The sequence below is a fragment of the Acanthochromis polyacanthus genome, chromosome 21 (genome assembly GCF_021347895.1).
Source record: "Acanthochromis polyacanthus isolate Apoly-LR-REF ecotype Palm Island chromosome 21, KAUST_Apoly_ChrSc, whole genome shotgun sequence".
In the NCBI taxonomy this organism is placed as follows: Eukaryota; Metazoa; Chordata; class Actinopteri; family Pomacentridae; genus Acanthochromis; species Acanthochromis polyacanthus.
In genome coordinates, this window is record NC_067133.1 from 2,013,872 (window position 1) to 2,026,318 (window position 12,447).

At 42.5% G+C, this 12,447-nt stretch overlaps 1 protein-coding gene across 16 annotated transcripts in view; it reads right to left on the reverse strand.

Annotated features, from left to right (window-relative positions):
* The window catches only part of nfixb (nuclear factor I/Xb), a 236,396-nt gene that overhangs the window by 153,212 nt on the left and 70,737 nt on the right, over positions 1-12,447 (reverse strand). The window lies entirely within an intron of this gene.

A 12,447-nucleotide genomic window follows, 5' to 3' on the forward strand; every position in this document is an offset into this window, starting at 1 on the left:
TCAACAAAAGACACAAAGGTCAACGAAGGCCAATAAAAAGGCGTCTAAAAGCCGAGTGTGGGGACGGTGACAGGGTTAATAAACAGGGCTGGAGGCTGAAGGAAGAGCTCTGTTAATGCTGTTAAAGCAGAGCTTCCGCTTCTGCCGTAGGGCGAGCGTCGAGCCGCGCAAACAGGGCGCAGCGTCCACACAAGCTGGACCGAGTCGAGCCCACACACACCACAGGAAAGGAGCTAGGACCTAAGACAAACACTGCACAACCAGACACACACACACGTATACACAAACACCACTGTCTCCTTACATGCCCCGAGAACACCAGGACATGTGGTCTGCTAAGCTTATTATTCCAAAGTGTGGCGCAAACTGGCCATAAAGTCAATTTAACCGTTTAATTTAAAAAAAAAGAGAAGAAAAACAGCAGAAACACGCACACTGCTCAGTAATACATTGTAGAGCGATTGCTTTACAAAGTGAACAGGTCTCCTCTGCGAGAGAAATCTCGATCTCAGTGGCAATAGATGGAATTTTTTTTTTCCAGATAAACAAACAAAGACGTCTAAACCCCAACAGTCTAAACCAACAGCGCAGCACCGCAACAATCTCCAAATATAAACTTCGAAGCCTTATTTCCCAAAGCCTGCACACAATGGCTGCTCTAATCTTCCTGAGAGAGGATAGACAAATAAACAAACCCAAACAGGTTGGTTGAGGGAGAATTAAGATTTTAACACCCTTTCCTCTTTTCCGTGAACGCTACTACACACACACACACACACACACCCTTTTCCCTTCTGTATATGCGGACTTCCTCGTCTGAAGTTTGCTGTAATAAAGTTTTCAAAAGCCAGTAAGTGGCGGCGGGCAGCGATGAAAGACGGCCGGTTAGGGAGGGTGAGAAAAGGCTAAACAAAGGATAGATATGCAGCTAGAAAAGCATCAGTCACTCCCATGGTTAATGTTAGAACTCTGATAATGCATCAACAATAGAAATAATGCTTGATTCTATGTTGAGCAGCACTATAAGCATGTAATAAATGGTTTAAAACACACTTTATGTATGATGACAGCTAAATTATACCTACAAGGCAGGTCTATAAACACAAAGAATGATTTTATCGTTAAAAAAAACATTGTAGTGACATAGAAAATGTATTTGAAGGCAAAATTCTAAAATATTTTATATTGATATACACTTAAAATGTAATTATTTCTGCTTACAACAAGATTATTTGGTGTTCTAAACCATTTACCGTCCACGAATAAGTAAAATAAAGCTCTGTTTTTATGATTTTACTCATTATTAGATAATGAGGTGAAGCTCTAAAGCATAAAATGTGTTTTGTGTATGCAGCACTTCTGCAAATGGTCGATCTTTTGTGTATTTAAATTACTGTTTCGAATAAATCCTACTTATTTTTTTGGCAGATTCTGTCAACTTCAGATCACACTTTGTCCCTTTAATTTCATTTAAAGGGGACAGAATTAGGATGACTTCTGCTGTGAGCCTGCCATCATGATGGCCACGTTTCCTGAACTTTTTCTGCTGCAACTGAACTACGCTTTTCTTCACGTAGGATTGCAGAGTAAGATTCAGCTGAAAAAAATTGGAAAACTTCAAGTCGACTTGCCTTAAAATTGTCACTTGAGAGGAATCAATTAATCTGGTTAGATCTAACTTTAAACAAAGGCATTAATATCACTTGCTAACTTAATCTGGGTAATCCATTTAAGTTGGTCCTACGGTTCTCTTTTTTCAGTAATATCGACATTTATTTTGATTTGCACATCATTCTGGCCAACTGATGGAACATTCTGGGGTTTTAGTTTATAAATCAACAGGAATGTAAAAATCAAGAACACAAAGTACCTACTTGTTTCAGTTCCCAAAGGGTGTGTTTGTGGGTTATTTATGGTTTGGAACTGCAGGATCCACTCTTTCTCTTTTTTCAAGCTTTCCTGTCACTACTTGTTACTGATTGCTAATTATGTGTGTAAAGTGGGATGTTTCCAGTGTCACATGTGCATCGTTTCGTGCGACTAACAATAAATCTGATTGTAAAATACGAGCTCGTTGTGTTCGGCACGGAGGTAAAACGACCACATTTTAGTTTGGGAACGTGATCCGGCCGTAAAATAAACACAATATTACTCTCAGGTGGTGTTTAGGAGAAAAACCGGGTTGATTTTGAACCCGAGGACGTGTAGGTGCAGGAGCAGCGTGTCGTTGCAGCGTCACTTTAAAAGCAATCACGTCCTCGGATTTAGCAAATGTACGACGACAATAAAATCTTCCAATGGCAAGAAAAACACATATCAAGAGAAATATCAGGATATATTAGAGCATAATTAGCTGCTTCTTTCAGGGCAAAGCCAATCGCAGTGAAAAACAGAACGTGTGTGTGTGTGTGTGTGTGTGTGTGTGTGTGTGTGTGTGTGTGTGTGTGTGTGTGTGTGTGTGTGTGTGCGGTGGAAGGAGGGAGAGAAATGAATGAGGCCTTTTCTTACAGCAGGGCCCAGATCAGAGCTCCTAACTATGGGATTTGGTGCTGTTGCCTTTCTCCCCCTGGAGGGAGTAATTAGGTTAGGGAGGACAACTGCCGCATTGTTTTAACAGAGGAGGGATTGTGCAGGCCAAAGTCCCACCAGCAACATGCTTCCCTCACAACAAAAATGCCAAGCGGATTCTGCGGCGATCCACGCACAGACGCACAGAAAAACTTTTTCGGGGGGTTTCCTCTGTTAAAAAGTTTTTCACGGGGGAGGAAAAATTCGCCTTTTTATGCAGCGAGGGCCGTCGCACTGCGTGTATCCCATGAAATGTCAAATATAGTCCAGCAGTGTCAGATATCTTCTCCTGTTGTTGCAGTTGTGGGATTCTGGCTCTTTGTGGGACTCGGTTCTCTTCGGAGTAACTGCATCTACTCTCTCCTGTATCCAGAGGCTTGGCAACACACACCGCTCCTAACTAGTATAATATGGTTATGATGCATTTGCATTCCTTCCAATCCCCCAGGAAACACAATACGCCTATATCGTCTGTTTTAATCACGGTCTGCTTCCAAGGAAAGTAAAAGGAGAATACAAACAGCCACAGCTATAAAGAGGCTTTCTCAAATAGACTTCAAGTTCGTTTAAATACATCCTCCGCTGATTGATAGAGAGTAAATCAAACAAATCATGCTGGTAGAAAAAACGAGAGCACATGGAATGCTCCCCAGTCTACTGTATTTACAATACACAGACTATGGCCTCTTTCATTCCCGCCCATTTCTCTCTCTTCTTCCTCTGCCGTCCCTTTCTTTTTTCTCTTTTTGCTGTATTTCTTCCTGTAATCTTTTCTGAAGCGAAAAAGGAAAATAACTGCTGTTGTTTCACTCCTCTCTGCCGTTCTCAAGACCTTGAACTCGTCCAAGTATTAAAAAAAAAAAAAAAACAGCGCACCATAATGTGCACCTCTGCATACCCGCCCACACCATCCCTATTCACTTTCATCATAAATCTCCACAGCCTGGCTGCAATATACGGTCAATTTGTGGTCCCCATATGAGTCCTAACTCTGGCTTGGAAATACTTGCACTCAGGTGTGCAGATGGAGGAACAGAAAAGAAGAAACAACACAATGAACAGAACGAATGTGTGTGAACTGAGACAGGTCCGTGAGGCCTGCTAAGAGTCTGTTCTCCGCTGCTGCTGCTCGCCACAGGTGGCAGAGATGATTGCGCTTTATTCCAGATGATGACCATAATGAGACCGGTTTCAAGTTTCACTGGGCTTTTTCTCAAGACGTGCTGCAGAGACTGACAGCAGCTTGACACGTCAGACTGCTTTCGGGTTCCTCCACGTCCCGTTTCGACAACAAACTGCAGCCACAAAAGAGCCGCGCGCTGCTGTTCCTCCGTTACGGTTTCAGGCGATCACGTCACATAAAGGGCTCCTGTAAGAATACCGCTCGGAGTATATCTGCACCAGATAGACATCTTAATAACAGGAGAGCAGCGAGCTGAATGCAGCGTGGAGGTAGATTTATAAACTGTCATAATGAGCGCTGGAAGAGCAGAGACTGTCCCGCTCCATGAACTCGCCGAGTCAAAGTTAAATGTGGCCCATCTGTGTTTTATATTTCAGCAGTGACATGAAATCCTCATCCTGCGCTGAATTTTCCAGTCAAATATACAACTTTCCATGTAACACACACTAATCCTGAAGCTATTTCTCTGAGCCTAAACAGAGCAGAAAGTTTATATCTGAATTCCCTCACCGAGTTCGCTGCAGCTGTAGTTGGGATAGTAGTTAGCGGATGGCTGGGCCAAAAGGAGAAGCCACAGAGTTGTGTTTGAGTCTAACCCTGAGCCCTGCTTGGCCTCGCTCTCCTCTGCTCAGCTCTATACTCAGATCCTCACGTCGCTTCTTTTTTTTTTTTTTTAATTTTCAACAAAGGTCTATTTGACTCTACTGTACTCTGCTGCACTGTCGAGGGGGTCTCAAACAGCCTCGGGCCTGCAGCACCGGCCAGCAAACACAAAGTTACAAGAAGCATAGAGCGCGCACTCATACCCAACACATACACAGACATTTCCACACAAACAGAGTCAGTTAATAACACACAAACTCCCGCCCTCCAGCTCTGTTTGCTCACAGCTGCCAGGCCTCCTCGGAGTTCATCTGAGGTAAAGATATGTTATATTATGCAACCGAGTATAGATTTTCCACCCTTGGCCCGACGCCAACTTCCTGCTCTGAAGAGCAAGCTTGAGCACTTTGTTCCCTGGGGTGACAGCTATTCCTTGCCGGACGGGGTGGCCGAATTACATACACAGACAGAAACAGAGTAGGAAGGTAACAGGGGGAAGAAATGGAAGGGACCACAAGCAAGCGAGCAATAAAGAAAAGCAGAAAAGTTGAGGGAAAGAACAAAGAAAGAAGGAAAGAAAAGTATGCTGTTGGACCAAATGTGACTCTTTGCCTGTATCTTAAAAAAATCCTCCTTCTCCTTTCTACTCTGCCTTTTTCCCCAGCTCTTGAAATCAGGTCACAACTGTTTTCATTACTGTTTGACTTGCGGGTTCATAAGCCTCCAAGCGTCAACGTTCCTCCACCCACCCCCAAGACAGGAAAAGATTTTCCCTCCAACATTAACCCAATAAATGCCTATTAAGCCCGATAGCAACCTTCAAGGCCTGCTCCCGGTGAGAGAGAAGAGAGGCAGATGTCGAATGTTGATGCTAAGGGTAATTCACGGACATAATCACTGCTGGGCTCACAATCTTATCTGTAAAATAGCTGAAGCGAATTGCATGGCCACTGGACGAACAGATCCAGGACTTCACTGGTTTGAGGTAATGCGGCGTGAAGATGAAGGAAAGCCTCGGGAAATTTACAATCAACCAACCAATCAAAGCCTCATCTACTCAGAGGAAAGCTAAAGGAGCGGTGAAAAGATGGTGACATCATCGAGCGGCGTCACCACATGACATCATTCCATCGCCGACACCACCACCACCTCCCAATTAACTGTGGCCTGATGGAGCCTTTGTCTTTTGCCTGCAGATGATTGTAATTACCTCTCTAGGCACCAGGTGTTTCTGAGAGGTTTCTTTTGCCTGGTAATAAAAAGATAAATGACTGGATGGATGAATGAATGAATGAATGGATGGATGGATGGGGGGAACACAGGAGCACTATGCTAACTGCTGGATGTGTGTTTTGCTGACTTGCTACATTAGTAATTTCCACCTAATCTCCATACTTGTGCCCCAGAGTGTATTTCTGCAGTGCGGTACGTGGAAAGAATGAAAATCCACACAGTGAATTAACCCGAGCATTAAGTTTTGCAGTTGAGAATGTGTAAAAACTCTTTAGCTAGCTAGCTAAAAGTAAGAGACAAACAGTCACCTTCAGGTACAGTTTAGCTAACTGGAAGTTCTGAAAAAGAGTTGAGATAAACTGCCAAAGGTTGACTGGTTGAAAACAATCTGAAATAATTGTTAAGCAATTAGCTGCAAGTTTGAGATGACGAGCTAAAATAGTTAGCAAAAAAATCATATGCTTAGCTAAAGCTAATGGGCAAGTGGTTGATATTAGCAGCTAAAAATAATAAATGTTTGGTTTACAATACTAAAAATTATTATACAAAGATTTGAATAGCTATACATAATCCACAAATGGTTTAATATACTTGGGAGCTAAAGCTACACAGATGGATGGTTGAAATGGTTCGCTACAACCTTGAGAGTTATTTGGATGTCAAAAACATTGTATTAATATCACGTTTATATAATCCAGGGTGTTAAATAACACCCATGATATGTGGGGTCACTAAAAGGGTACCGGGGCTCATTTGACTGGGCTGCGTGGACACGTCAGGCTAAGAGATTGAAAACCACTACCGTTATCACATACAGCGCACACACTGTCTGCTGCTGCATCGTAATGGGTGTGATATTTCTGAAAGAATGCACACCTGTGCCTCGTGTGATTAAGAGCGTGCAGGTGCGTTATGCATGAAGCGGCACCACGTGTGATTAAGTATGTGCAGGTGCGTTCGGCATCAACCGGCGCCACAATACATAGCTTGTAAACACGGATGTGACTGAAATCAAACAGACACACCAAGCTGCAAATTTAGAGGAGGTTTGTGAATGGGGAGACCGAATGCGGCTATAGCTTCTGTCTTATTCATGAGACGATGACGTGACGTGGAATGTTTGTGTGAATGCTCGCTTCTGCCATTTTTATGGATTTTTTTTTTTTTTTTGGAGAGCGAGACTAAGAGACTGAATGTGGTGGAAAGTGAGCCTGTGAAAGTCTGTGAAGAGAGGCTGCAGTGAAACACACAGAGGGAGAACGGTGCTCAGATTTCATCCAGATTAATCTGGAAGCTTTGTAATGAGGGGTCTACTGTATATATTTAGCCAGTGCAGTGAGATGTAGGTCAGACAGACAGGCAAGACAGGCCAAACAACATGCCCAGATTGCCCACACTGAAGTGACCTTGAGTGGGCCGTCAATGATCCGCAACAACAACTCTCTATCTATTCCTGTTGACCTGTGGCAGACTCATACAAAGGCTCTGCACGCTCCGGGTTTAGCCAGGTCACAAGTTTGAGCCCTCAGGTTCCACTTTGCGGTGCACAAGAGGACTTGGAAATTCAATATCGCACGGCTCGTCTTTTACGGAAACGTTGCTTGTTGATTAAAAAGAAAGAGCAGAGAATGAATTACTGTCAACGTTCGCTCCGTGTGTTGACACTGGCAGTTGTTCAAATTTACTCAATGCAAGAACAAAGCACGCTCAGAAACATTTCTCAGTCTGTCCTCTGCAGCTCGAGACACGAAACAAAACTAACTAAACACTGTGAAATGTACAACATTTTTCATTTGACAATCTGCAACATGACTTTATTGACTGAAATCCATTAAGCGACGACAGTCTGGGCTACTGGAGTCACGATAAAAGCTCTGAAACAAATAATTCATGCATGATTCTAAAATCAATCTGCAAGCATAAATTAGCCGGTATGAGATAAAATCAGATTAAGAGAGTGTAACTGATCCATGCTGCCATTGTTTTTTAAAGGACTCCATCAATTGAAGCTGTGTTTGGCCTGCTGGTACTTAGATGTTTGAGCTTCACTGTGCAGAACGATAAATGTGCAGCTGGACATTAGCACTCATCTGTTTCTTTTTGCTCACATTAAAGCTGCGGTAGGTAGAAATCTAGAAAAGGCAAAAAATAAATAAATAAATCAAGAAAGTAGCATAAAATAATCCCCCCCACAAATATAAGCACACGCAAGTCAAAAAACATGAACTACTATTAGCATTTGTTATATCCAGTTGCAACACTCCTGTTGAAGCTAACAAGCTCAGGAAAAAGCTACGGTCTGACTGTAATGTGGTTAAACTGCCTCTAAAATATAGCAACCTGTAGAACAATAAGTTAATTTGAAATTTAGAATTTGTATTCTGGGCTTTGTTTAGGTGAAACAATCTTTTGGACTGCAATCTTTCATTCTGCAGGTTTAAAATTCAGTTTTTGTGGGAGATTTATCTAAGTTTAGCCTGTTAAGCTAACTTTTAGCTGTGTGTACAGATGTTCTGTTGCTTTAGTTAAGGTTAGCATAATGCTACGTTTAGCTTGTGTTTACCACACACTGTATTGTAGCTTTAGCTAAGTTTGGCTGGTTTATTTAAGCTTAGCATGTTTAGCTAAGTTTGTAAATGGTCCACACTAAAATAGCACTTTCAATCTCAGTCAACATTCATTTGCAGCGTCACCCAGGACACAAACATTACTCTCTTAACCCTCGTGTCATTCTGCGGGTCGAAATTGATCCATTTTAAAATCTGAAAATGTGAAAAAAATATAGATTTTCACAGTGAAACTTATGATGTCCACATTTTCAACATTTTTGGGAAATCTTTGAACATTTTTTGGTCGAACAAAAGAAATGTTAAAAACGTTTCTTGAAGAACATTGACACAAAAAAAAACAACCAAAATGCAACGAATTTCACTGGATTTTGGTTGACAGTTTTGTGAATTTTCTTAATGAAAATATTAGAAGTTTTATTGATATATATGTAAACATTTGGAAGATTTTTACTCATTTTTAGAAAATAGAGTAGAATAGAATAATTTTCTTGCCAAATTTGGGGGATTTTTTTAAAAATATTTTTTTAAGGGAAACTTTTAAGGAATTATTGGAATTTTCTTCCTGAAGGTTTTGCAAATTTTCAGAACTTTTAGGAACTTTTGATGCTGATTTTTTGGATTGTTTTCAAACAAGGACATCATAGTTTTTGGTGCCCGTAAATGAGGACAACAGGAGGGTTAAATGAAAGTCATTAATTTAACGCATTCAGCTGTACTATATGCGATACTATATTCACCTGATCTGGTCTGAAATGTCCAAAGCCACTGGTTTTAAAGCCAGAAAGAAGTCTAGTTTCCTCTGAAAACCACCCGAATTGCAATATGCTCACAGGTTGTTATGGATTTGTGCACAATAGCAACAAAAAACACTGCCTACCCCAGCTTTAAGACGTGTAAGCACGACTTGTCATATAACTGCAAATCTGGAAGACAATTCTGCTTCAATATGGAACTAAAAGGATCTTTAGACTGATCAGTTCAACATCAGATTCTACATTAATCTCATGAAGTGACCTCAGATGACTTATGCTGTGACTCGGTTCCAAAACAAATGAATAAAAGTGAATTGAATTTGTGGTTTAAACGTTTTGCTGTCAAAATCCACCCCATTGTTGTGACAAGAATGCTGGATATCGATTCAAGATCCATTGAAAGCAGCCCGAAGCCCAGCAGGAGAAGGATAAAGAAGGAAATATGTGTGCTGTGTGTGTGTGTCTGTTATGTTGTATCTGTGTAAACCCAAGCTGCCACTCCCTTTCTGTTTCATTCTCATTCCCTCGCACACAAAAAAAAAAAAAACCCACACATGTGCCGCCGCAAACACGTTTTCAACTGCCCTGTCAGATCGGCTGTCAAAACGCTCCAAATATCCACATAATAGCCGCACTGTTATTTAGATTTATGACTCAAAATCCGAGGAAAGAACACGCTGTACCGACGTGTGCAGCTCGGCAATGACAAAGCTCCCAAATATTCACCGATGCATCTGTGTTCTGCTCCCGGTTCGCTCTGGTAAACTTTGTTTTGGTGGTTCTGAAATCTGCCCCCTCCTCTCGTATTGTACACTAAGTATTTTGTGTTCCTCTGTATATTCTAGCTCAATTATGTAATTTAGCACCCACGTGTGTGTGTGTGTGTGTGTGTGTGTGTGTGTGTGTGTGTGTGTGTGTGTGTGTGTGTGTGTGTGTGTGTGTTCAGTAGCCATGGCAACAGCACAACATATCGGCGACCACAGAACCGCACTGGGGCCGCGGGCACTGCCAAGGTTGTGCCAAAGACTAATCCATGCCAGAGGTGACATGAGCGAAGGAAAAGTGAGGCGGGTGGAGACAACATGACACACACATGCAAAAATCACACGCACACACAGAGAGGAGACAGACATGTGCGCAGACACACCAGCATATTCCTATCCCCTCTCTCTCCTCTCACTCCTCGCCTTCCTTTTAAAACACAAGCGCACACACTGGATATCCTCCCATTCTTCTTGGCTGGAGCCTCCCATGGCAATAGCAGTAGGAATCCATTCTCCACGGATGCTGGGACAGCTGTGCTGATATTGAATGAGACACAGTTGGTTCTGCCTCTCTCTGCATGCAGCTCGAGATAAAAACTACATGCTACTTAATTCAAATCTATAGCGCCCGCTGCCAAAAAAAAAAAGAGCGCCCGGCTCATCTCGTCTTTGTCTGCGCCACCAAACACGGCTCTGAATTTCTCTGCAAAAAAAATAAAATCGCTATAAATTTGCTCCTGCTGACGCATGGTGGCCCCCAGTCACCAGCTGACAATAAACACAGAGAAATTTATGACTGACAAAGACGTGAATCATAGAAACCTTCATAAGACTCTCAGTTATATGCTGAGAAACACAGCAAATAAACCACAACATGCTACCAGTGCTGAAGCTCTGGGACGTTTTAAGGCTTGTGGTGCCAATAACAGTGGGCGAAAATACACAAATATGTCACCTTGAATAAGCAAAGCAAGAGTGCAAAGTGTGCGCTACTTTTTGCCTGGTAAAGGTGAAGGTTTCTGAGATGGACCAGCGTGTAACCGGCTGCAGAACACGGTGTCCCAGGCAGCCTTTGGCATCATGACCTCCTGGTGTCCCGTGAAGAAGGGAAAAGATCCTGTACGGCACAGAACGAGCAGCACGGCCAATCAGGCACTCCGATTACACGTGCTCGCGTACACCGCAGCTACACGGGAACACAATAGATCGGCCCTACCTGTCAATCAGCCGCGCTATGAGTTCATTCTCCTGTCTGCCGGCCAGAAGCAGAGTGCTTTACTGGCCTCCGAGCCGCTTTTCCACACACAGATCCACACGACTTTGCTTTTTCTTGCCGTTTGGCACCGCAGAGGGCTGAATATATAGAATCAACACAATTAAACTCGTGTGCAACCCACAGTGATATCATCACTTAATACCTATCTGAGAAATTTAATACAGGCAATCCTTAACTGGTGAGGCCTTTTCTGTAAAGGATACCGGCACCCAGCGACGACCAAGACCAAGACCAAGGTTTATAGCTGCTGGTTAGCATCCCCTGCACTTAAACGCACACACAGTTGCATGCAAAACCATTCAACCCAGCAGACATTTTTGACACTCTAGCAAAATGTGACGCAGAATGAGGGAACATTAAAGAGCTTGGGTATCTTCTTGGACCCGTTTCCAACCATCTCCTCTCTAAACTTCAGGGACCTCTCTGGTCTTAACCATGTTGTTTGCAAGAGGCGTATGGGGAGAACTGACCCAAAGCGTACCCAGGTGTGAGGCACTTGAGCTGTACTGCAATTATCTGTATTTACCTTGCATTGTTTATAGGAGGCTGAATCATTTTGCAACCTACTTTTTGCAAAAAAGTTGAAATTTTGGAAGGATTATGAATGAAGTTTTGATTTTTTTTGCTTTGGTATTACATTTCAATAACTTACTGGTCATCTCTTCTATGATTTAGTGATCGCCTGCAGTTGTAAAGTTGCTCATTTAGTCAAACATGTAAAGGTAGGATTGAATAATTTTGCATGCAACTGTACATGCATGTATGCGTGTCATTAATTCTGAAAAATCCAACATTTTCTGTTTACTCAGACTGTGCTTCCATCAGATTTTAATCCTCCGAACAGCTGTTCCAACTCACTCTCCGGGCCATGGGAAGAGACAAGAGAGAGACACCATGGTGAGGGGTGAGGCAGGGGAGGACAGGGGGGAGAGAGGTCACCAAATATGGCTAAATGTAAAGTTAATGCTTCAAAGTCCAGATATTGATTACAGGACTTTAATCAGAGTTTGCTCTCTGAAAACAGACTAGCTCATGCCTCTCCCCTCTCCTCTGAATGTCGCTTTGATGTTTTCATTGTGATAACAGCAGATAGCGGCTGGCGGTGACGTCAGAAAAATATCATACATCCTCTTGGAGAAACATATAGCGCAGATAAAGAAAACTGCGGCGCTGCAGGCTGAGGGGGAGGAAAGCAATAAGTCATGGAGCTGCAGACGGTGACCTCAAAGCAGAGGCGACTTGTGACGAATTTAGAAAAACAGATCAAGAGGGGAGAAGGAGGAAAAAAATGTTGTTAAAGTCATCGAAAATGATCTGTCCGATAATTAGCGCATAGTAAAAACAAACAGGCTCTCGACGCTGCGCAAGGGAGAAAAAATGCAGTTTGGTGCAAGTTAATGTAAGCTAGAGTCACATTGCAAATGTGCATCTTAAAATAAATGCATTTTTTGGTTAGTATTTGTAGCAAACTATGCTGTGCGTGATTTTCCTCCGCTCA